This window comes from Triticum urartu, chromosome 3A (genome assembly GCF_056163025.1).
Source record: "Triticum urartu cultivar PI428250 chromosome 3A, HENAU_Tu73, whole genome shotgun sequence".
Lineage (NCBI taxonomy): Eukaryota > Viridiplantae > Streptophyta > Magnoliopsida > Poales > Poaceae > Triticum > Triticum urartu.
In genome coordinates this window covers 239,113,662-239,139,511 of record NC_141875.1, presented here as the reverse complement: position 1 = coordinate 239,139,511, position 25,850 = coordinate 239,113,662, and the positions used below count along the sequence as shown (strand labels likewise).

The window sequence follows — 25,850 nt, the reverse complement described above, 5'->3', positions numbered from 1 at the left end:
GCCTCTCTCTCTCCCCTCAATACTGGTCAAAGAGCCGGTAGGATCCGTCCACAGGGAAGGGAAGGAGGCTTAACGCTGTCACCGTCGGCGAGGGAGGGAATCCACTACCGGCACAACTGTTCACTTTCACCCAGCGGCGGCGCGGGAGGGCCTCCAACCCCTTCTTCTTCGCCGCCGTACAAAGTGTGGGTCGAACGGCCTCCGTTCGCCACCGAACCACACCCCAAGAACCTTAAGGTATAATTTACTTATTCCACATGCATTGCGCTAGCTGCATGTGGGCTTTTTCCGCTTCTGCACTCGAATCTAGGTGTTGGATCAAACAGGAAATTTGTGGGGAAAGTTGTATACCATGAATCTAGGACGTGGTTCAAAGAGGAAAGGAATGGGGGAAAGTAGTGGGAAAAGTTGTATAGCATGAATCTAGGATGTGGTTCAAAAAGGAAAGGAAGGTTGAAAGTAGTGGGGAAAGTTGTATCGCATGAATCTAAGACGTGGTTCAAAGAGGACAGGAATGGGGGAAAGTTGTGGGGAAATTTATATAGCATAAATCTAGGGCATGGTTCGCAGAGGAAAGGAAGTGGGGAAAGTACTAGTACAGACTGGCTATCCAGCACCTACTTTGGTCGAAAAGGGAAAACAATGACAAATGCAGTACGCAGATCTATAACGAACTGATCTTTTGTTTTGGGGGACAAGGCTATAGAGTTTGAGCAGGACTAGATTTGCTGCGCTCACATAGGGAAAGGTGTCTAAAGAAAACAAAACTGGGACCCACACAAATATGCTCCTTCGTTGTTTGTTCTTTGTTGCAACAGACTGTGCATCACCCCAGTACATCGGTAGATGCACATGGTGCTGGTGCGTCCACTGTCCCGTGCAACTCTTTAGCTGTTGTTAATCTAAGGCCCTGTTTGGTTAAAAACTCCCTAGTCCCGACCTGCTTGGTTCCAAGGACTAAACATGGACTAGAGGTTATTTAATGACATGCCAAAAAACCATGTTACCCCTAGTAATGAACTAATAGAGACAAGGTGCGATGCATGGCAGGGGCAACTGTTGGAAAAAGTCCCAAAAATACTCTCCCTCGGGGTCTTCTTTCCTTAGTCCCAAATGCCCACTTTTAGTTCCTAAAAGTTCCTCCTGTTTGGTTTAGATGGGACTGACACGGAGTTTTTTTAGTCCCTCCACCAAAATGTCCCTGTAAACAAGCACCCTCTAATAATGCCACTAGAAAATTGATGCAATGCCATAGTTAAAAGCAAATTACATGTTTAACAAATTTTATTGTTAATATAATCTCTCTGTTAATATTAATCAATGCCACCGTTTGAGAAATGCTACTGTCTTGCTTTCTTTCCCATTTAGATAAGGTAGATGCTTCTTTTGTTGGCTTCTGTGTCATCCACCGTTATTGCCCACTAGTTGTTTCCTTTACACCTCTGTGTAAACTGGGTTATCTACTTCACCTTGTTGCCATTGTGACCTTTTGTTGCATTGCACAAAACACTTTTGTTTTAAGAGTGTTTTGTGCAGTTCAACCAAAATGTCACACCGACAATGTTGCTTGATTGCTTGATCTTAGTGGAACTGCACAAGAAGAGATCTTACTTCCTATCCGTGTTGGCAAATTTGGTTCAGATCTTCTTCTTGTGAGTTGTTTGAATTCCGCGTCATGAGAGGTTAGTACTAGCCTTCTTTCACATGATTCTGCAGTGTGCTTTCATGTGTTGTGCTACTTGTACGGTAATGTTGCTTGATTTTAGTGAACTGCACAAATGGAGACAAGACTTCCAATATGTATGTGCACCGCAATATCTCATTGAGGTAAGATAAGGATATTTCACAACTGTTGGCCTGTATTTTGCCACTTTCATTAGAAAATTATTTTCATTGTTTAGTGCTATACTTGTCCAACCTAATTGACATGCCAAATCTTACATTGAAGGTGAAGCTTGTCTGTTATTGAACCATGTGATGAAGGGGAAGAACAAGCGGAAGAAAAACAAAAATCAACTCCTGGTGCTGTAATGAAGCACTGGAACTGTGATGACACAAGTAATGATATAGTTTTGCATCTTAATTTATTGCTATGGCTGGATCGAGCAATTGTTTTGCCACTGATTTGATGCCACTCTTAATGTAATACATAATTATCTCTACTTGTGCAAACAGGGACCTTCTTTGAGGATACCATATATTTTAGTGGAACTGCACAAGAAGATGTTGGAAACATTAATCTAATCGAGGAGTATATAGTAAGCATGGCCACCACAGTAGATAGCAACAGATGGTTCCGGAGAAGTGCTTCATCTGTATGCTCTACACAATAAGCCTCTTGACAAAGGTTGGTACTCGCTCACTGATTTCATCCATATGATTGAGCTTTGTCATCTCTATTGGTGTTGTGCTACTGTTTAGATACTGTCATCAAAAAGTGGTATTGTCCTTGAGAAGTGCTTCATCTGTGATGTTTTAAATATTTCCTTTCCTTTTCTAGCACACAGGGATGCTAGCATTTAGTTATCCTCTTATCTTTGCACAACAGGATCATCCTCCTCTGAAGAAGAATATGGAGTACGCGAAGTGACTAGTTCCGATTATGCCAGGATGAAGAAGCCCTCTCTATCTTCTCATCAGAAGGAACAGTTGAAGGATGGTTACATTACCCCCCACAAGACCAAACTAACTTCAGCTCAGAAGGACTAACAAATCTCCATTTTCTTGCTGTGATGCGCGAGTACAATGTTGTTCTAGGATTCTTTCCGGTGAGTTCCATTTTTCTAAAAGTGTGCTCTACATGGACCATGTAGGTGCCTGTTTAAACTGTCAATTCATAGTACTATTTGCTTTATACTAATCGCTTTTTTTGTATTTGTGCAAACAGGGGTGCTCAGCTTGATTTCAATGGGAATTGCACAAAATATTCATGAATACATTGAATCATTCATTTCCATCTCAAGAAAGGAGGTGCCGATAAGTTCAAGGCGTTGCAACATATAAGGGCGAAATCATACAAGCTAAGCGCGGATTTGGTTAATTTTGGTGGAACTACACAGCTGGTTTATTTAGCACGAGGTGCCATGTCAATGTCCGAACTGATGGCAAACCCTTCCCGTTCCATAATCGTAGGCATTTGATAATTTGGAATGGGAAAACCTTGTCAAATTTTTCTCATTGATTTTAGCAAGAAGACATGTGTATGATATTTTCGAATGGGACGCCCTTTGCTGTCAGCAGCGTCGATCCATTTTTTCTTTATTCTTTAATTGTGAAGTAAATATTGGCTCTGACATGTGAATCGCTGAGATGCATAATCATCGATTGTTTTGAATGTTCTCTATGAATTGCCAGGCCTGTGTGTTTGATTGTAATGTACGGGAACGCTAAAAAGCTGCTCAAACTCTTTGTACTCCTTCTGTTCCTCTGTACTCCAGGCCTGTGTGCATACTTTTTCTATAGGATTGGCATAGTAGAGATACTTTGACTGCAGAAAAAACTTGTATGCAGACTAGAAAGAACCAGAGGGAGTACATGTGAAACTGCTGCAAACGTGGTGATCATCCTGGGAATAATGCTAGTACGTATTGTTTTGCATGTTCATCCAATGCTAGTGATACAAGAATTCGAACTAATCGAAATAAATTCATTCATACACGGTCGGATTTCATATAAACATGCCGGATTTCATTACATTTCATACATTCTTCAACTAAAAAGGGGTGTGCTGGAGGTATAATTAATTAACCGAAGCTACCCACCTATGTTCGGCTGAGCCAAACAGAAGCTTCAGTGACTTAACTTTAAGTGTAGTTACGTAACTGACATGTGGCCCAGATGCCTGTTGGGCCCACGTGTCAGTCAGCCAACTGCACCAGTAGTTAGGTAGAAGCAGCATCCTTCTCCAACATAGCTCTCCGACTCCACGTCGCCGCCAAGAAGCTAACCGGCCGTCAGTGGTCAACCCGCCTAGCTTGTCATAGCGATTAGGAAACTAGGAGCCCAATGATCAGGATCCCCACATGAAAAACACCTTTCTTCTTGTCATTCTTCTTCTTGAAGTTCATGTGTTGCACAGCCTTGTTCTTCCCATCAAACTTTGCTTTACCATCAAACTTTCCCTTGTTCTTGAACTTGTGGGTATGGAAGTTTTTCTTTTGTACCAGATTGGCACTAGATCCTCCCTCCATTCCTCGAGCACGCGTGTCCTTTGCTCTCGCCTTTTCTTCCACATCAAGAGTGCCAATGAGATCCATGAAGGAGGAAGCTTAGTGATGATACCTCCGACAACAAACTTGTCCGGTAGCATACAACCGAAGTGCTCAAGTTCTCTAGCAAATGACTATATCTCATGAGCTTGCTCAACCACGAAGCGCTCTTCAATCATCCTGTAATCATAGAATTGCTCCATGATGTACAGCTCAGTGCCAGCAACCGGAGGGTAGCAGCGGTGGCCTTACTTGGACCCGAGCGGCGGTGTCCTACCATGTTCTACTCTTCCTTGTTTTTTGTGTGGGGCGGCCTCGTTGGCAGCAGGGCGGGGCCTCGGCGGAGCCGGCGATATCCTCTGTCTTGTTGCTGGCGGGCGGCGCCTCGGTGGAGCGGGAGAAATCCTCCCCCTTGTTGCCGGCAGGGTGGGGCCTCGGCGGAGCCAGCGGTGCCCTCTGCCTCGTTGTTGGCACCGCGGGGCCTCGGCAAAGCAGGGCCTCATCGACGCCGGCGGAGCGGGGACTCGTCGGAGCCGGCATTGTCCTCTGCCTCGTCCTCAGTCTCGCCAAACAGCGCCTCGCCCGCTTCATCGCCCTCTTTGTATGCGGCTACAGCCTCCGCCACCCGCATGCGGAACTGCCAGCGCTCGAGGCGGCCCTCACGGGAGGAGCGGTACGAGTCAAGCAGCGCCTCCTGCTCCGCCTGCTCTGCGGCGATCTGCTCCTCTACCTGCAGGTGCTCCTCGAGGAGATGGTGGTTGTAGGCGGCGTCGGCCTGCGCTTCCCGGAACTGCTCGTCACGCTTCTGCCTCACCATGTCCATATATTGGGCACAGGCCTCGCCGATGGTCATGGTGCAATGCACCGGCGACGATGGCGCGGAGGAGGGGGTTGGCGCCGGATCATCGACTACCATGTTCTCCATTGGGACGTTGTCGTCCTCCGGCTGCCTGCCGGCCAGCCAGTCGGCAAGAATGGCTGCCATCTCCTTGTGGTCCGTCGTCCTCCTGTCCCAAATAGCGCTGGAGCACGAGGAAGCCATGGTGGGCAGTAGTGGTGTGGATAGGAGAATAGGAACGGATGCGGATGACTGCCGCTATGGGAGGCGCAGCATTTTATATAGCAATGGTGGGCGGCAGAGGGACGGACATGTGGCACCGGAGTATCCGCCTCGGCAACCGCGTATCATTAATGTGGGCATCAGAAGGACGGACGGCACTTGTGTCATTTGAAGGCGGAGCAATCGCATGCACCGGGAAGCGGGGCGGGCGGCACTGACCGTTCCGGGTGGAAAGCGCGCGCGGGCGAGGGAGGCGGTCTGGGTGGTCTAGGGCAGTCGGTCTCGTGCTTGGCAGCGGGTCGGTCCAGCAGCCGGACATGCTGGCTCGCCAGCTACCTCGCCGAGCTGAGCGATTACAATCAGACGATGGACATAGCTTCCGACCAGGAGCCGGCGCCACTGTCTAAGCCGGTTCATGCCGTGTTCACCAGAGAGCAGGTGCGGCCGCACTTCAACGCCCTAATAGCGGAAGAGCTACCAGCACAGGCGGACCTTTGCTGCAATCTCCGTCTCCTCAACGAGCACCGGTGAACAAGCGAATGACAATGCCGCCGCGGACATGTGGCCCTATGATCCTGGCTTCCCGAATGAGCAGCGGGCGCTGTATCAGACCATCCGTAGGGCCCGCGAGGCCCTCTCCGTCATCCTTCGAGTTGTTGCGCTTGTCGTGGTGCCACCGTCTCGCGTTGTCAACATGGTCAACGGACATGAGGATGAGGAGATGACTTTACTTAGAGAGGATGACAGTGGGGACCCACCAGGTCCATAGCCGCACGTACGCAAGTGCCTCCTTATTAGTATATAAAACTATATTTTTTTTGCTTCCTCCTGGTTTCCTGACATCACGGTCCCACACCATTGCCAACCAATGTAGTCAATAAATGAGAGAATTGCACAAGAAGCGGGCGACAGCTGGGACCAAGTACCTCGAGCAGTATTTGTGTTTTTGAGTTGCGAGCACTGCAGAGTTTTTCTTGAGCGATGTTTAGCCCAGATATTAATTTTTCTCCTCTGAACAACAACGAAATCATCGCTGCAGCTATTAACTGGGCGGGCTGTGGCCTGTCTAGCCCAGGCCAGATATCCAGCCCAAATATTAATTTTTTTCAAGCTGAAAATGGCTAGCCCTGCTATACCTTTTTTTAGGAATACCCAGGCAAGGTCAAGTTGTTATTCTCCGCCCCGCTGGGCTGCAGATCCTTCCTAGGAGGGATGCATTAGGCTTAACAAGAAAATGGGCTTTAAGAAATAATAAATGGGATGTAATTATAAAAACTAGGCAGTAACTATAAAAAATGCACGAAACACATAATTACTTCATAAAATATTATTTTTGGACATTGAAAATTTTAATTTCATTAATTGTTGCGAGCGCAATGTTTTGTTGGATTTTTACGTAATATAAATTTATATTGAAATTGTATTTAATCTGACTAGAAATTTCGGGATAAAAATATTTCGGATCCCATCAAAATGTGGGAAATTTTATTGAATTCTGTTTTGAATGGTTGGTTGAAAAGGGTTGTACTTTTAACAAACTGTAAATGGGTTGTAGTAAATTCCATTAGAATTCAAAAATTGGCTACACATTCTTACAAATCTCAAATGGGTTATAAGTTCTCTGCCACACACTTGTGGCCTTACTAAGTTGACATGTCCCCTCAAAAACGGAGAGTTGACGTGTATGCAAGGCTTTGTCAACTTATAGTCAACACACGGTACTAGCAGCAGTGGCCGTTGGATGTCCATCCAACGGATGCCATGCTTCTTCTTCAATATCGGATATTCTAGCTTCACCCGCCCAAAAAATGATTCCTCCCCCTGACATCTGGGGTGCACCATTTCGGAAGCTGACCTATGGGCCTACTAAGTTGATGCGTACCAAGGGCGTTGTCAACTTATTCAATATAAACGATTCTAGCTGCAGTGACCGTACGATGTCCATCCAATGGGCGTCGTGCTTCTTCAACCTCTGGTCTTCTTGCTCCAACCGCCCAAAGCAGTGCCGGCCGTGCTGCCTGCTCCTGCCTCCCGTGGCCGGCTGTGCTGTCGTGCTGGCCTCACCGCCCCCTACTACTCCCACCGCTGGCCAGGGCACCCCTCCACTCACCCACACCCCTGTTATTCTGCAGCAACGACATCCTTACACCGCAGCCGAACCAGTGAACCCTCGTACTCCTCTCCACGTGGGCACCCACTGCCGCGTCTTTCCCGGCTCCGTGTTGTCCCCTTCCTAGGCCTGGCCGTCGTCCACTGCCCTGGTGCTCTCGGTGCGGCGTGGTCAATGTGGTCAAGGAACGACTTCCATCAGAAGAGTACTGTACGTGGAGAAGCTGACAGCTGGGTCCACAGCAGCCGCAAGGAAGTGCCTCCTTATTACGCGGAAAATAATTATTCCTCCACTTGACAGCAGGGACCCACCGGACGGGCCACCATACTTGGAGAAAAAAAGGTTCCCACTGACTGTTGGGACCCACCGGACGGGCCAACGTATTTCGCGAAAAAATGTTCCCCCGCCTATCAGCTCGAACCCACCGGGGGTGCCTCCTTATTACGCACAAAAAAAATGAATACTCCCCTGCTAGTTGGGACCCACCTTGGTGGGAGGCTGACTTGTGGGCCTACTAAGTTGATGGGGATGGAGTGCTTTGTCAAATTAGTCAATATGAACGATTCTAGCTCCAGTGACCGTATGATGTCCATCCAACGGCCGTAGTGCTTCTTCAACCTCTGGTCTTCTTGCTCCTGCCGCCCAAAGCAGCGCCTGTCGTATCGCATGCTCCTGCCTCCCATGCCCGGCTGTGCTGCCATAGAGGCCTCATCGCCCCTACTATTCCCATCGCTGGCCAGGCCCTGTGGCGACGACAGCCTCACACCACAGCCGAACCAGTGAACCCTCACACTCCTCTCCCCGCGGGCTTCCACTGCCGCGTCATCCCCTTCCTAGGCCTCGCTGTCGTCCACCGCCCTGGTGCTCTCGACACGGCGTGGTCAAGGAACGATTTCCATCGGAAGTGTACTATACATGGAGAGGCTAACAGCTGGGTCCACGGCGGCCACAAGGGAGTGCCTAATTATTACACATAAAATAATTATTACACATACATTTTTGCATGATGGCAAACAACGGACGTTGAAGCCTATGACAGATGATCATATCAAGTTTGATGTGGTGTTGGTGGTGCGCAAGGAGAAAGTGCACAAGGCCAAGCCAAAACATAGGATAGTTGATCTTCTGAACGAGGAGCATGATGGGAGGAGTGTTAGTACTGATATTGTTTCATCCGTGCCTGTCGATGACAAGCTAGTTGTACCTGTTGGTGACAAGTCGGTTGATGTCAAGCCTCTTAGTGGTGAGATGAAAAAGATTGCAGCTAGTCCTACACTTCCAATTTGTGTCGGCCAAGTTGTTCGGACAGATGATAGTTGTGTTGCTCGTGTCTCGGTGCTTATGGAGGAGCGGGTAGTAGACCGCATGTTTGTTGACCCAGTTGGGGGAGATTTGTTCGAGCAGCTATGCATATGCACACAGGCAAAGCCAGATGTGTTCGTCAATTGTGTGGCCCGGGCATTGCTCCTATTTTGCAAGGTTGCACAAAGAAGTTCCACATTCAGCAACAACGAGCTCCATCGACAGTGGAGAAGAAGAAGCTGCTGGCGCCTAAGTCCAAGCTTATGTGGCGACGGAAGGTGGTGCCACCCACAGTGACAAGTACAGGTAGTCAAGAGGGAAGAGGTGGTGTGGCGGGTCAGCGAGATTTGCAGATGGCGGCGAAGCGTGCCATTGTTGCTGATTTGATGCCACTCATTAGAGAAGACCCTCTAGCATTGAGGACAATGCCTTTTCAAGGGGGGAGGATGATGAGGGCATCCCAATACCTCATGTTGTTCCCATGAAGGAGGAGGTGAAGCCCTACTTCAGGACTCCTCCAAGTTAGAGGTGTGCCAAACAGGGTGACCAAACCATGTACTTGGTCGGTTCTAGTTTTATCTATTTTCATTTCCAAGTGTTGTTATGGGTCACTTAGGATTTTTATTTTGTGTGTTTCGGTGTGGGCCTATCCAACCGACTAGTTTTCTAGATGCCTATATAAGGAGGCCAGTGGCTAGGTTTAGAGGGGGTGAAATTTTTAGATTGAGTTTTGAACATTGTGTCCACGTGGTGAATTATCCCTCCGGGGACGGCGCTGCTTTTTATGAAATAAAGTGATGATTGCATGAAGGTTCATGTGTGATCAAGGATTATCGTGCCAAGGTTTGAGGCGTGTTGTAGATCTTCACGTTGCTTGCTCGATTCATTTCCTCATCTTCAGGTTGCGTGGATTGATCACGTGATTAGAAGGTTTGCTATCTAATTGTCTTGCGGTGAAAGATCAGGCAAAAACTATAGGATCATCACGTTGATCCTTATCACAATCGGTCCCATCGAGTTTGCTTGACCAACTCTCTATTTTTCTTATTACCAAAATCGGTCCCACTGAGTTTGTGTAATCGGTCAAACCGAGTTGAGATTTTACCCTAACCCTAGCACATCGGTCCCACCGGGTTGATTATATCGGTCCCACCGAAATTCCTAACGTTCACATTTTGAACCATATCGGTCTGATCGAGTTTCTTGATTCGGTCCCACTGAGTTTGGTGAAATGTGTGTAATGGCTAGATTTTGTCTGGAGGCTATAAATACCCCTCCACCCACTCTTCATTCATGGAGAGAGCCGTCAGAAGATGCCTACACTACCAGCATACATTTTCTGAGAGAGAAGCACCTACTCATGTGTTGAGACCAAGATATTCCATTCTAACCACAAGAATCTTGATCTCTATCCTTCCCCAAGTTGCTTTCCACTCAAATCATCTTTCTACCAAATCCAAATCTGTGAGAGAGAGTTGAGTGTTTGGGAGACTATCATTTGAAGCACAAGAGCAAGGAGTTCATCATCAACACACCATTTATTACCTTTTGGAGAGTGGTGTCTCCTAGATTGGTTAGGTGTTACTTGGGAGCCTCCGACAAGATTGTGGAGTTGAACCAAGGAGTTTGTACGAGCAAGGAGATTGCCTACTTCGTGAAGATCTACCCAAGTGAGGCAAGTCCTTCATGGGCGATGGCCATGGTGGGAAAGACAAGGTTGCTTCTTCGTGGACCCTTCGTGGCTGGAGCCCTCCGTGGACTCGCGCAACCGTTACCCTTCGTGGGCTGAAGTCTCCATCAATGTGGATGTACGATAGCACCACCTATCGGAACCACACAAAAATCTCTTTGTCTCCAATTGCGTTTGCATACTCCAATCCCATCCCTTTACATTCTTGCAACTTGCATGCTTTACTTTCCGCTGCTCTTATACTCTTGCCTTGCTTGCTTGAAATGTATTGTGAATGTTTAAACTTGTGCTAAAAATCCACCTTAACTTAAAGAAATTAAAAACTGCTACTTTTCTTTGTTGAGGGTCTAATCACCCCCCTCTAGACACCTCTTCTCGATCTTACAGTACTCCACGAGTTACTCTAGAAAACAAAAAAGATGTTCAAAAAAATCTTAGTAGCATTTTACTAAAGACCTATCGTGCATGGTGTCCACCATGGACATCGTCGGTAACAGGGCAGAGGGTACCTAGCTGCGGAATTATCCTTGGTGTATGATGTTGTAGTCCAAAGAGTGCTAGCGTGTTTGTGACGCCCCCGATTCAATCGTACACTAATCATACACGCAAACGTGTACGTCCAAGATCAGGGACTCATAGGAAGATATCACAACACAACTCTAAAAATAAAATAAGTCATACAAGCATCATATTACAAGCCAGGGGCCTCGAGGGCTCGAATACAAGAGCTCGATCATAGAAAGGTCAGCGGAAGCAACAATATCTGAGTACAGACATAAGTTGAACAAGTTGCCATAAGATGGCTAGCACAAACTGGGATATAGATCAAAAGAGGCGCAGGCCTCCTGCCTGGGATCCTCCTAAACTACTCCTGGTCGTCGTCGGCGGTCTGCACGTAGTAGTAGGCCACTACTGTAGGATGGTCCAAACACGACACTATGATCAGAGACCCTTCGACGAAACTGTGTGCGATGCCATAATCCCAAACGGTGATGTAAAAGAACCATCAAAAAAGGTGCAAAACGTTTGCGATGGAGGATGCATCAAACATGGTTCAGATTTTAGTTGCGTGTGCGATGCAGGGTATACGATTCAGCTCAATGAACTGTTTGCGATGAGGCGGACCAAAAGAAACGGGCAGCTTGATGAAGGCGTGTGCGATATAGAGCATACGATTCACTCGGATGAACAATTTATGATTAGGCAACAGAAAATAAAATGGTCAGCCAGATCAAGGTGTGTGTGATATGCGGCAAACAGGTCCGTAATAAAAAATGTGTGCGAAGGCCAATAATAACACAGATGATTGCTGCTAATAAGCCGTGTGATTTGCTCTGTCTACAGTAGAATAACATGTATATATATAACGAAAATAAACATCCAATTACATAAGTGACTATACAGATCATTCGCACACACCTCAATAAACAATTGTGTGCATTCTAAAGTAGGAGAAATGATCGTCTAGTTATCTACTTCTTGTGACGCTGCCGACACTGTTATGTGGCTCGATCCCTTGTGTGGGTCAGGAAGAAGACAGTTCCTCATGTTAATGATCCGCCTGTACATCTCATAGCTTGTGTACGCGTCCATGGCCGTGTTATTGACATGTTGTTCATCTAGTCTCTTATGCCGCACACTGTACCAGGCGTTCCTGTCCTTATTGCTCTCATTCTTCATCTTCATTTAGTAGGGGTCGATGATGGCCGAGGCGAGGTCAACCAGGGAGTTCAGTTTGTTTTTTTCACTGCCCCAGACCTTGTAGTGGCTTTGGCTTTTGACAAGATTCCGCCATTTCAAGTTCAAAACCTTGAGTGCGTTTAGATCGTTGGTGGTGTCCACTGTAGCGAAACTGTAGTCGGAGCTATTGATAAACCTGGAGAAATGCTCGCAAGGCCTTGTGGCAAGGTGGTAGTGGTAGACGAGGACGTCATGTCGCACGCACAACTGGGCAACGACAACCTCCTGATCGTGCCCAGCACAACCGATGGTGTACTCTAGGTCGAAGTTGACCACTCGGTACTTGTCCTCGGCAAGGAACTGCTCCATAGTTTGGATGGAGCTCTCCACCGATACTGGATCGTTCGTGTACACCACCGAGAGGGCCTTCCTGCTCATGCGGGTGTCCACTACGTGATGCGTGGTGAACTGCCCGCCGTTGTCTTCGTCGACCGCTGGGAGCGCCATTGGAGCCACGGGGAGTGCCATTGGAACCGCTGGATGTCCTCTCTGTATGTGTCCTGTGGGTGTGCTTATTGTGTCGTGTGAGACGATAGATGAAGGTAAATGGCCGCAGGAATAAAAGGGGGCCGGGCGGCGTGGATTCTCGGTGCGTCCGCATGATAGTTTTTGTGGTGGGTAACTGCATCATCGTGCCGCGCCCGGAACAACCGCTTGCACACGAACGTGTGTGATCGTGCGACGGCCCCAAACACTGGCAGCGCGTGTGTAGGGACGAGGGCAGAGCACCCGGAGGGATGCGAGAGTAGAGCGCGCGCTGCGGGATGCGAGCAGAGCGCGCCACGGCCGCTTGAACCGCAAGCAACCACACACATAGAGCAGTTGAACAGGCAGGAAATGGTCGCCTACAAGCCGGTCGACAGTTGCGTCGCTGCGTAGAGAGCGGCCGTGTGCTACCACCGTCGTCTAGTCTATAGTCTCCTTTATATTCTGTGCCATACTTTGCCCTCAAATTTAACGAACAAAATGTTAATGCATGTTTTAAAAATTATATAATTGCAAACTATGTTCAAATACAAATCCAACTATATAATCTTTGGTGACATGCATTCATATTTTATTAGTTAAATCATACTTATAAACCAGGACGGGGTATAGTAGGTAATTAAATCGCAAACGTATTTTTTAACTGTATGTGTACGTGGCCTTTTGTCCTCCTCTCACACGCCTTGCCACCCCACTGCCGCAGACGGCTTACAGCGCAACCTTGCGCAGCGTGCGGGGGCGTTCTTTTGGCTAAAAGGTGGCACCAATGAATCGTCGGTGAGTCCATTCCTGTGCAACCTCGCAGGTTCCCGTGCAAGCTTCCTGCCCGACTCGGTGAAATCACCAAAAATCCCAATGCTTACTGGCCTGCTATAAAAACCCTCATGACTGGCGAGTCATGCGTCGCATTTTCCCCTCCCTCCCTGTAGCTTATCTCGTCTGCCTCACCCACAATCACCAATGGCACCGGTCTATCGTCGTCGCTCAGCCACTCCTCCGTCATCAGAGGACAGCTCTAGCTGGGAGGCTACAACGCGGCGGCGGCGCAGTCCCCAGCGTAGTGTAGTGTCCCCGGCGTAGTGTAGTGCGCGTGGTGCCCTGTTGGGTGTGCGCGGAACACCCACCACACGCTCCACCGCCGGTGCCCGTCGGTAGCTGTTGCCGGCCGCCGTTGCCGCCACACCACCGTTCAAAGCTAGGGCCATCACGCGCTCCGCCGCCGTTGCCCCAAGGTGGGAAGTGGCCGTCGTGGCCTCCACCCCACTGTCGGCCACTGTGGCCATCACCCGCTCCGCCACTGCTGCCCGAAGGCAGGAGGGGGTGGTCATGGCCGCCACCCCGTCGTCGGCCGCCGTGGCCGCCAGCCCACCGTCGACCGCTGAGGTCATCACCCGCTCCGCCACTGCCGCCCAAAGGCGGGAGGCGGAGGTGGATGCCCACACGTGCGTCAGCGACCTTGCGTGCTACACCGAGTTCCTACGGGAGGAGGGGGAGCGCCTCGTCGAGCACGCAAAGAGCCTTACTGTCGCCGTGGCCGTAGCACACGCCGCTTTAGAGGCGAGGAATCAGGAGATCTACGAGGAGAACCGCCGCTTTGAGAGGGGTCGTTTGGAGCAGCAGAGGGCGTTCGAGATGAGCGTCGCTGAAGCTGCAATAGCGGCAGGCACCGTATTGCGGTTGCCTAGCTCGTCGGTAGGCTCCTCCTCCTCTGCCTCTTACTGAGCGCGCTCAGTAGAGGAGAGGCAGCTGGAAGTAATACAAAGCCCCTCCGAAGTAGTAGTAGTATTTAGGGGCTATTTTGTTCAGTTCATCTAACTATAGATGTGGGGGAACTGTACAACGTACTTAAAATTAGCTAGTATATATAGTTGAACTAGCTATTTCAATACGTGGTTGGCAACAATTGGGGAAAATTTTGGTTGTTTTAGCTGTCGAGTTGAACTGTTTGTATAAATTAAGAACGACTTCTTAATCTATGAATGAAATCTATGCTTAATTACAGAATTTTAGTTGCAAAAATTAGATACTGCTAGCGATTTTTAGCTTCATATTTTCACAAATTGCAGCGTTACAAGGATTGACAAATCTTACCAAATTGTTTGTACGTGGTTGCACACGGGTCATCCAAAACAACCGTTTGCATTGAAGGGATGCACAAATCCTGCACTGCTCTCACTTTGCATATGGGTGTTCTATCTAAAACGTTTGCGATCAAGAGCAGCAGAAATCCTGCTCGACACATTTTCATTTGGCTTCCTGGGGAAGCTGTCGGTTTGCATATGGGTGTTCTAACTAATGTTTGCGATGATTGTTTTATTATATTTAAAAAGAGAATTAAATTGCGGCTTGGGCGCCATTAATGGAGAGGATGCGAGCAAGGCGGGCGGCCATGGAAGTCAAAGGGCTCGCTTCCCAGTGAGCCTCCACAGCATATAGCTCGCATGCTTCCCGGTGAGCCTGAGCAATCAAGGACAGCTTTCACGCCTCTCGGTTAGCCTTCGCACTGGACGGCGCTCGCACGCCTCTCGTTCAGTCAAGGTCAAGCAGCTTTCCGCACGGCACCTCCTATAGCCATTAAAACCAAGACACGTGGTGTCACGTGAATGGTTAACAGAACACACACGGTTTGAATTATACAAACGTTTGAGATATTAAAGTGTCAGCTATTTTTTCAAAACGCCTTTGTTGGCTGTCATTATTCGAGTGTGCCTTCTCTCAAAATGGACATGAAAAATACCTCAGCATGTCAGGTGCCATTCCATGATAGCATGCCAAGTTTCATGAATTTTAGACGAGTTTTGGATTTACTAGAATTTAAAAACCAGGCATCTCAATGTTTTGTCGGCAATCAATGGTGCACTGGTGTTTGAAATTCATTCCCATTTCTTGCATGGGACCTAAGCATGCACCCAAGGACACATATTTGATTTTTCAACCAATTTATATGCACTGGAGCATGTGCATGTATTTCAAATTTGAATTATGCACATAAATGCATTAAAAACATATTTAATGCATAAAAATGTCCAAACGAACCCCGAAAAATCACAAAAATTGAAACAACACTCCTGTTGTTCTATGTTGACACGAGAAAATTTTGGAAGCAATAAGAGGCAGTGGATATCGCTTCGTCCCCAAAGGTGGGACGTTCCCTACCGAAACCATGATGCTTGTTGTGAGAAGCTCTGGTTTGTGAGAAGCATATACCCAAACCTGCCCCAAACAGGACAAAATTTTTACCACGGCATGTTGATACCGCTCCATGAAAGCATGCCAAGTTTCATGAATTTCAGACGAGTTTTTGGATTCACTAGAATTTAAAAACGAGGCATCTCAATGTTTCACCGGCAATCAACGATGCCCTGGTTTTTGAAATTCATTCCCATTTCTTCCATGGGACCTAAGCACGCACCCAAGGACACATATTTGATTTTTCAACCAATTTATATGCACTGGAGCATGTGCATGTAGTCCAAATTTGAATTATGCACATAAATGCGTTGAAAACCGGTTAATACATAAAAAAGTCCAATCAAACCCCGAGAAATCACAAAAATTCACATAACACTCCTATTGTTCTATGTTGACACGAGAAAAAATTGAAAGAAATAAGAGGCAATGGATATCGTTTCGTCCCCAAAGGTGGCATGTTCCCTACCGAAAACCATCATGCTTGTTGTGAGAAGCTCTGGTTTGTGAGAAGCATATAACCAAACCTGCCCCAAATGGGACAATTTTTTTACCATAGCATGTTGATGCCACTCCATGATAACATGCCATGTTTCATGAATTTCAAACGAGTTTTGCATTTACTAGAATTTAAAAACCAGGCATCTCAATGTTTTTTCGACAATCAACAGTGCCCTGGTGTTTGAAACTCATTCCCATTTCTTGCATGGGACCTAAGCATGCACCCAAGGACACATATTTGATTTTTCAACCAATTTATATGCACTGGAGCATGTGCATGTAGTTCACATTTTAATTATGCACATAAATGCATTGAAAACTCAGTTAATGCATAAAAATGTCCAAACAAACCCCGAAAAATCACAAAAAATTGACACAACACTCCTGTTGTTCTGTTTTGACATGACGAATTTTTTGGAAGCAATAAGAGGTAGTGAATATCATTTCGTCCCCAAAAGTGGGACATTCCCTACCGAAACCATGATGCTTGTTGTGAGAAGCTTTGGTTTGTGAGAAGCATATACCCAAACCTGCCCCAAACAGGACAAAATTTTTACCACGGCATGTTGCCGCTCCATGAAAGCATGCCAAGTTTCATGAATTTTAGACGAGTTTTCGATTTACTAGAATTTAAAAACCAGGCATCTCAATGTTTTACCGGCAATCAACGGTGCCCTAGTGTTTGAAATTCATTCCCATTTCTTGCATGGGACCTAAGCATGCACCCACGGACATAGATTTGATTTTTCAACCAATTTATATGGACTACAGCATGTGCATTAGTTCAAATTTGAATTATGCACATAAATGCATTGAAAACTCAGTTAATGCATAAAAATGTCCAAACGAACCCTGAAAAATCACAAAAATTCACACAACACTCCTATTGTTTTATGTTGACACGAGAAAAAATTTGAAAGCAATAAGAGGCAATGGATATCGTTTCGTCCCCAAAGGTGGGACGTTCGCTACCGAAAACCATCATGCTTGTTGTGAGAAGCTTCGGTTTGTGATAAGCATATACCCAAACCTGCCCCAAATGGGACAATTTTTTTACCACGACATGTTGATGCTGCTCCATGATGGCATGCCAAGTTTCATGAATTTCAGACAGGTTTTGGATTTACTAGAATTTAAAAACTAGGCATCTCAATGTTTTGCCGGCAATCAACAGTGCCCTCATGTTTGAAATCCATTCCTATTTCTTGCATGGGACCTAAGCATGCACCCAAGGACACATATTTGATTTTTCGTCCAATTTATGTGCACTGGAGCATGTGCATGTAGTTCAAATTTGAATTATGCACATAAATGCATTGACAACTCAGTTAATGCATATAAATGTCCAAATGAACCCCGAAAAATCACAAAAAATCACACAACACTCGTGTTGTTTGATGTTGACACGAGAAAAAAATTTGAAAGCAATAAGAGGCAATGGATGTCATTTCGTCCGCAAAGGTGGGACGTTCCCTATAGAAAACCATCATGCTTGTTGTGAGAAGCTCCGGTTTGTGAGAAGCATATACCCAAACCTGCCCCAAATGGGACAAAATTTTTACCACGGCATGTTGATGCCGCTCCATGATAGCATGCCAAGTTTCAGACGGGTTTTGGATTTACTAGAATTTAAAACCATGCATCTCAATGTTTTATCGGCAATGAACGGTGCCCTGGTGTTTGAAATTCATTCCCATTTCTTGCATGGGACCTAAGCATGCACCCAAGGACACATATTTGATTTTTGAACCAAATTATATGCACTGGAGCATGTGCATGTAGTTCAAATTTGAATTATGCACCTGAACTGGCTAGAAAACCAATTTAATGTATAAAATGTTCAAACGAACCCTGAATAATTCCAATTCTTTTAGGACACCCATATAGTTGCATGTTCATTCCAGGTATAAGGTCTAGCAATTCAAACATCGTCCATTGCCACTGTGACCCCATTATGTAATCCAAATCAAGATGAAAAATCAAGTAGATCGCACACAGTTTATTATCAGCAACCGTGTGAGATGCATCAGAAAATATCCTGGAGCACCGTCGGTGTATAGTACGTCTAAGGCTTACGCGAGAAGGTGAGTCGGCTACAGTTCACAGTCGGCGTCTCAAGCACACTAGCTCGCTCCCCAAATATCATTTCACTATTCAATCATCGCCGGTGAAAGATGGGCACATGGACCCGCGTCATGAGGGCAACTTCGGTAGCCCACTCCGGCGAGAGCGCGGCCGCAGCCGCCATCCGCGTGCTAACAAGGTGCATGAGCATGGCCGCAATCTACGACCGGGCGGCAAAGGCAGCCCAAATGGCCGTTGTTGCTTCCCAGGTGGCGGTAGCAACATCTGCCTCGGGGATAGCCACTGGCGAGAGTGGCACAATATCTATCTGTTCCGCTGCGGCGGCCTTAGCCCTGATGGAGGCCGCCCACGACCATGTCGAGGCCGCCCATGCCCAGCTCCTAGCGGTCACCGCACAAATCGAACGAAGCTTCTCCGACAACGGTTGACAACCCACGGCCGAAGAGCTGGCAATCGTCGAGAGCATTTGCACAGCCGTCCGTTCCTCTGCCGCATACCTTGTGACGACGGAGCCCATCCAAGCCCAGACCACGTCCGCCCATGCCCAGCTCGTGGCGGCCTTTTTCAAAGAGATGGCGGATGTGGATGGCGAGATGCTTGCCGAGTATGGTGTGATGGATGCCATGGAGCCCCTTCCCCAGGAGACCGTCGGGCGTGAGCTGGACATGGAGGCGGCGGCGGAGATCGACGAGCACCAGCCGTAGTAGTACTCTTTGTTTTGTGTAATTAAGAGCGCTGGTCTTTAATTTGTTAGAGTAATGTTTAGGTTAGCTAACTCTGTTTAATTGCTGAACTTGCTCGATTAAGAAGTGTAGGTGTGTTGTAGTCTCCTTTGTGTACCCAAATTATGCAATGACGTGCATGACCACTGTAACCATGGAAATTTGAACCAAAACTTTTGACGTTCAAACTCATCACACATAGGTGAAGCTATTTGAATCGTTTGTGATGTCCACATATCATACACAGTTCTAAATAAGGGACCATGTTTGATGACACTTTGCACGCCAGTTTTTTGGCTGAAGTGATCCAAATTTTTGCCTTCTGCGGAAATATCTACCTCCCCGGCCTCCCCCTTACCAAAAGCCACATTTACCCTCTTTTCGCCTTCCTTTCCAAGTTGAAACCTTCAGTCCTTGCTTGCAGCGCCGCCTCCTCGTCAGTGACCCTCCTTCACGCCGCTCGGCCTTGTCTATCCAGGAAGGTAATCCACACCCAACCCCCATCCTCCTCCTCCTTACACATCCCACAGGCCCCGACCACCGATGCGAGCGTGACCCCTCCGCCAAATAAGCCCCGCCCTAGGCAATGGTGCACACAGTATAGCTAGGATCTCAAGGAGCATTTGGCAGCGGAGAAGCAAATCACGGCCGCACGCGCGGATGAGGTCCCGATGGCTACCATTCGTGCCGACCCCCAGATCTTGGAGGAGCACCTTTCCATTTGCTAGCTACGCCGGTTAAGCATGCTCGGTTTACCCGTTGCATGTGCTGCTCCTTCCTTTCCTTCACAAATTCTATTGAATTTTGCTATCTAATTTTACCATGCAATCTGTTGCTCTAGTGTATATGTTCTATATGTCATGGAGTGTGGTGCTCACTTATTAACTGTTTTGTTCATTAGTTGTCGTCTTCAGTTAACTGTTTGGTTCAATTCTGCAAATGTGATGTTCAATTCTTCAGGCTACAATTTTGTATTGTCTTCCATGTGAGAAATAAATCGAATTTATCTTTACAAAACACATAAGAAACGAATACAATTGCTATATTTCCAAGTTGTCAAGCATGCTTTGTTTGGTTATACATTGTGCAATGTGGTGCTCAGTTAACGTTTGGTTCATTTGTGTAGTGGTGTTTAGTTAACTGTTTGGTTCAATTCTGCAATGCGATGTTCAATAGTTGTGGGTGCATTTTGTTATTGTATACCATGTGAGGAATAAATTGAATTTGGCTGTAGTAAATACATGAGAAACAAATACAATTGCTACAATTGGCTGTAGTTAACTATTTGTTTAACTGTCTGATCTTCTATTAGGAGTATGTTATATTGTGCAATGTGGTGCTCAGTTAATGTTAGGTTCATTTGTTGTGGTGTTTAGTTGACTGCTTAGTTCAATTCTGCAATGCGATGTCCAATTGTCGTGGGTAGAATTTTTTATTGTTGTGCATGTGAGGAATAAATCGAATTTGGCTGCACTTAATACATGAGAAACATATACAAGTGATATATTCCTAGTTCTTAATCAAGCTTGGTTTGGGTAAATGGGTTTTCCGTGTGGCTTCAATTAATCTGATGAATCTGCAATGTGCTTATTTTTCATCAATATATTTTACTGATAGCATGTGAACCCTTACTTAACATGATGACTAACAACCTTATATGTGTTGCAGGGAAACAATGGGAAGCACTAAGGTTTACAATCGAGGTTAGCACGTGCATGGTACGTTCTCTAATAGCACATTATTATGCAATTGCAGGAACCATTCTAATATTTTAGTTTTTAACAATTTGGTCTTGCACATGTAGGTCCTGCTGTCAGAGGTTTTGACCCACTATTTGACCCTTTTTGCATATGGGGAAATGAGTTGTCCATGAATATCAATCAAATCAAGAAACTCAGAAAGATTGTTAGGATAAAGAAATTAGCGACAAAAAACAACAAGATCTTTGTCTACACAATGAAGAAGACATCAATTCACTACAAGATGGTACTAATGATTATACCTTGCCTTTTTTTATTTCTTTGCCCCATTTCCAATATAGAGAAGATATTTATGCACATCCTTGTTTTTAGGCCTTTCCAAAACAGTTCACTGATGATTACCTCTCAAACCACCTCTATGGTTAGGAAGCGAGGAAGGTATTCATACAACACCCACGCTTCAATATTGAAGTGTTCCTGAAGAGGATGAAGGACGGACGGACAATCATCCACAAGAATTGGCCTAAAGTTGCATAGACCTTCAACATGAATAAAGGCTCAATATTCACCTTCCGCTTCAGCAGTTTTCCAGATGAGATGCATCTGTCTATATACCGTCTATGTTGCTAATTTCGAAAGGTTCTACATGTTGCATGTGGAACTTGCTGTTGGTGCAGTTGTGTAATGGGGTAGCAGAGTGCTGAAGCTATATCATGTTGTACTCTGATGTATTTCAATTATGAAATTCTGCTTCCTTAATATGGAAATGAAATATATTGTGTGCTTAATATGAAATGTTAATTAGATTAATAAATGGATTATGAATAATCGGATAATTAGCCTGCTAATGGCGAATTAGCCTGCTAATTGGGTTTTGCTATTCCAAATGGTTGTTGAAAAAATACCGTGGGCGATGACCTCAGGCAACGCACACAGTTTCTAGGAATAAACCGTGTTGGATCAATGAACAATCACACATGACTTTCTCTTGAAAACAGTTTGTGTTAGGCCACCTTGCGCAAACATTTACCACATAAAAACTGTGTGTGATGGACAGCCTTTGCCACACAGTTTCTTCTACGAACCATGTGTGATACATTCAATAACGCAAACGATTTAACAGGAAAAATTGTGTGTGATGTACCTGTGAACGGAAACATTTTCCTTGGAGAGATTGTGTGGGATGTACATACGAACGGAAACGTTTTGCAGGAACTGACTGTGTGGGATGTACTTGCGACCGGAAACAATTTCACCGTATAATTGTATTTTTTTTAGTTCTACTATACGTATTTCCGTATTAGAGCGCTTGTCGGTCACACACGTTCTCATTTGGCCGAGCATGCGTGCCAGGAGGGCATATCCCAGACGGTTTCTGGGTCATGTGGAAAGGACCCCCCTATCGCCCACACTCACTTGGCGACGGTTCCAAATGTCGGCACATAAAGGGGTTAAAATTGTTTGTTTAGGACCGACGCGCACCAGTGTGCACCTCCAGTGTAGTAGGAGTCGTCGTCGGTGGCGTCTGGCTCCTGGGCTCCAACATCTGGTCGCAACAACCAGGTATAGAAAGGGGAAGGGGAGCAAAGCAACCGTGAGTACTCATCCAAAGTACTCGCAAGCAAGGAACTACATTACATATGCATTGGTATCAATGAAAGGGGTAGTATATGTGGACTGAACTACAGAATGCCAGAATAAGAGGGCTATAGCTAGTCCTATTGTAGACTACGCTTCTGGCAGCCTTCATCTTGAAGTAGTAGAAGAGAGTAGATGGTAAGTTCACCAAGTATCATCGTATATCATAATCCTACCCGTTGATCCTCCCCTCGTCGCCCTGTGAGAGAGCGATCACTGGGTTGAATCTGCCACTTGAAAGGGTGTATTTTATTAAGTATCCGGTTCTAGTTGTCATAAGGTCGAAGTACAACTCTGGCTCGTCATTTTACCAAGGGGCATGACTATTCAAATAGATCAACTTCCCTGCAGAGGTGCACCACATTACCCAACACGCTTGATCCCTCTGGCTGGACACACTTTCCTGGGTCATGCCCGGCCTCGGAAGATCAACACGTCGCAGCCCTACCTAGGCACAATAGACAGGTCAGCATGCCGGTCTAAATCCTATGCGCGCATGGGTCTGGGCCCATCGCCCATTGCACACCTGCACATTGCGTATGCGGCCGGAAGCAGACCTAGCATCCCTAATACAAGAGTAGGCGTTCCAATCCAATCTGGCGCGCGTTGCTCAGTTACTGACGTCAAGAAGGCTTCGGCTGATACCACAACGTCGAGTGCCCATAACTATTCCCGCGTAGTTGGTTAGTGCGTATAGCCAGTGGCCAGACTCGGATCAAATACCAAGATCTCGTTAAGCGTGTTAATTGATGTAACCACGGACGCTGACTAGGGTCAGGCCCACCTCTCACCTAGGTGGTCTCAACCTGCCCTGTTGCTCTGCCATAAAGGTCCACTCAGAGGGTCGTTAGGACAAACATCCTTTCGGTCCCAATCCGTGAATCACTCACGGGTACTCTACGAGCCGACCCGACTTTAGTCACCACATGTATCATATCTTATGTATATAAGTATATACGCGTGATCACCTCCCGAGTGATCACAGCCCGATAGTATAGCATGGCAGACGGACAAGAATGTAGGACCACTAATGATAAACTAGCATCCTATACTAAGCAATTAGGATTGCAGGTAAAGGTAACAACAGTAGTAGCAAAGACAGGCTATGCTTGAGAATAGGATTAACCGACAATAGTAGCATGCTACACTACTCTAATAAAAGTAGTACAGAGAAGAATAGGCGATATTGAGTTGATCAAGGGGGGGAGGTTGCCTAGTTGCTTTGGCAAGAAGGAGGGGTCGTCAACATAGTAGTCGTACTGGGTAGCAGAGGCGTCGGTCTCGATGTTGAGCAAGAGAAGAGGGGGGAGAAACAATAAATACAATACAAACAGATGCATATCGATGCATGACATGACAAGTAACGGTGCCAGGTGTGCCCTAACGCGGTAGTAGGTGATACCGGTGAAGGGGGAAACATCCAGGATAATATCCCTGGTATTTCACAACTTCGGACAAATGAACCGGAGGGGGAAATGTGCGTGTTTGCGAAGCTAGGGATGTGTGGCGAACGAACGGGCTACGTATCTGGATGCATCTCGTCGTTCTGAGCAACTTTCATGTACAAAGTATTTTCATCCGAGTTATGGATTATTTAATATTAATTTTAAAAGGTTTAATAAATTTTTTTAAATTATTATTTTTAAATTAATTAGAAAATAGCATTATTGCATCAGCATGACGTCAGCAGTCAATAGAGGTGTTGACTGGGTCAAGCTGACGTGTGGGTCCCGCATGTCATAGACTAAGACTAACTAATCAGGTTTAATTAGTTTAGTTAATTGATTAGCTTAATTAAACACAACTAATTAAGGTAATTAATTTTGTTAATTAATTAGTATTTTTATTTATTTATTATTTTTAATTCTTTTTTATATCCTTTTTTAAAACGTTGCATGGGCTGGGCTCCACATGTCATTGGCCTCAGGGGGCGGGGCCCAACTATCATAGGCCCCTAGGCCAAACCGGGTACAGGCGCTATTGGTAACGGGCAAGTGGGAGCCCGACAGGGGCGAGCCCGGGCGTTGGCTCGAGCGAGGCCAACGGCGCCGGCTTGGAAGCGGGCTGGGCGGCGCGGCAGCCGCAGAGTAGTGCAGCGGCGAGCGACGGAGCCGTGGCAGGAGGTGGGGCGACAAGGGGGAAATGGCGCGACAGGGTGGAGGCGACGTGGTTCAGGCAACGGCGCTGGGTAAGCCGCGACAGCAGCAGGGTAGGAGGCACGCACCAGGGCGCCGGTCCAGGGGCGGCGACGGGAGGAGAGGGCGGGGCCGATTGGCGCATGTGGGGGCGGCGGTGGTTGGCGAGCGACGCACAGGGGCGGCGGCGCAGGGCATACAATGGCGGGGCAGTGGGGAGCGGTGGCGCGGTGAGCCAGACTTCGGCGGCCACACGCGCAGGACACGGGCGCGCAGGGGATGGAGGGAGGGCTCGACCTGGCGCGCAGGCAATCGGCCAGGGACGCGGGCGCCAGTAGAGGGGCGATGGCGTGGCCAACGCGGTGGTGCACGCGACCGGCACCAAGCAGAGACAGGGCAGGGGGAGGGCGAAGCCTCATCGGTGTTTGTGGGGACAGGGTAGTGGGGGTCGGGGAGCAGGTCGGGGACGATGACGTCGGAGACGGGGAGGCAGTCCGGCGAGGTGGCTCCAGCGTCGAGCGGCGGGGCGGCATCGGGCGTCAACGGCGCTGTCGCGGTTGGCGCGGCGAGGGGCACCGTCGAGGTAGAGGGGACGGGGGTGCAAGGATGAGGGCGGGGGCCGGCGAGGTGGCTCCGGGCGACAGCCACGGGGTCAGCACCGATCCAATATGGATCGGTGGGGAGGGAGAGATGAGGGAGTGGGGGGAGTGGGTGTGGGTTGTGGGGCGACCGGTAGCTAGGGTTACGGGTGAGGCGGGGTTATGGAGGGGCGGCTAGGCCAGCCTGGCTGGGCCAAGGCCCCGTTGTGCCGAGGGGGGGGGAGGGTTCCCTTTTCCCTTTATTTATTTTGTCTTTTGTTTTATTTAAGTTTCTGGTATTTTAGTTTTTTTTAAATACCAAGTTAGCACCTAAATTAGTATCATCAAATATATCACTGCCACATTAATTTACTACCCAAACTAAATTAGTTTCATAATCATTTAATATTTAGAAGTATTTAAATAATAGTTTTGGCTACTGTTTTATTCAGCTTATAGTATTTAAACATTTTTTAAAAGGTGTGGTTTCTCCACCATAATTTCCTATGAAATATTTGGTTCACTCCGAACATTTTAGTTTTAATATTTGAGAAGTTTTATTGTTTGCTTGATTTTTGAATTTGAATTTGAATCAGTTTCGAACTAACGCGAGATTAGCAACAGTAATCGAAGTGACGTGGCATCATTAGCAGAGGGTTGATGTATCTTAATTTTCCGGTTGTCACAATTCTCCTCCACTACAAGA

General features: G+C 47.0%; 1 pseudogene; it reads right to left on the bottom strand.

The window, feature by feature from the left end:
• LOC147979330 (NAC domain-containing protein 75-like) overlaps nucleotides 1-25,099 on the bottom strand; it is a 42,771-nt pseudogene extending 17,672 nt beyond the window's left edge.
• Nucleotides 25,100-25,850: the final 751 nt, after the last annotated feature.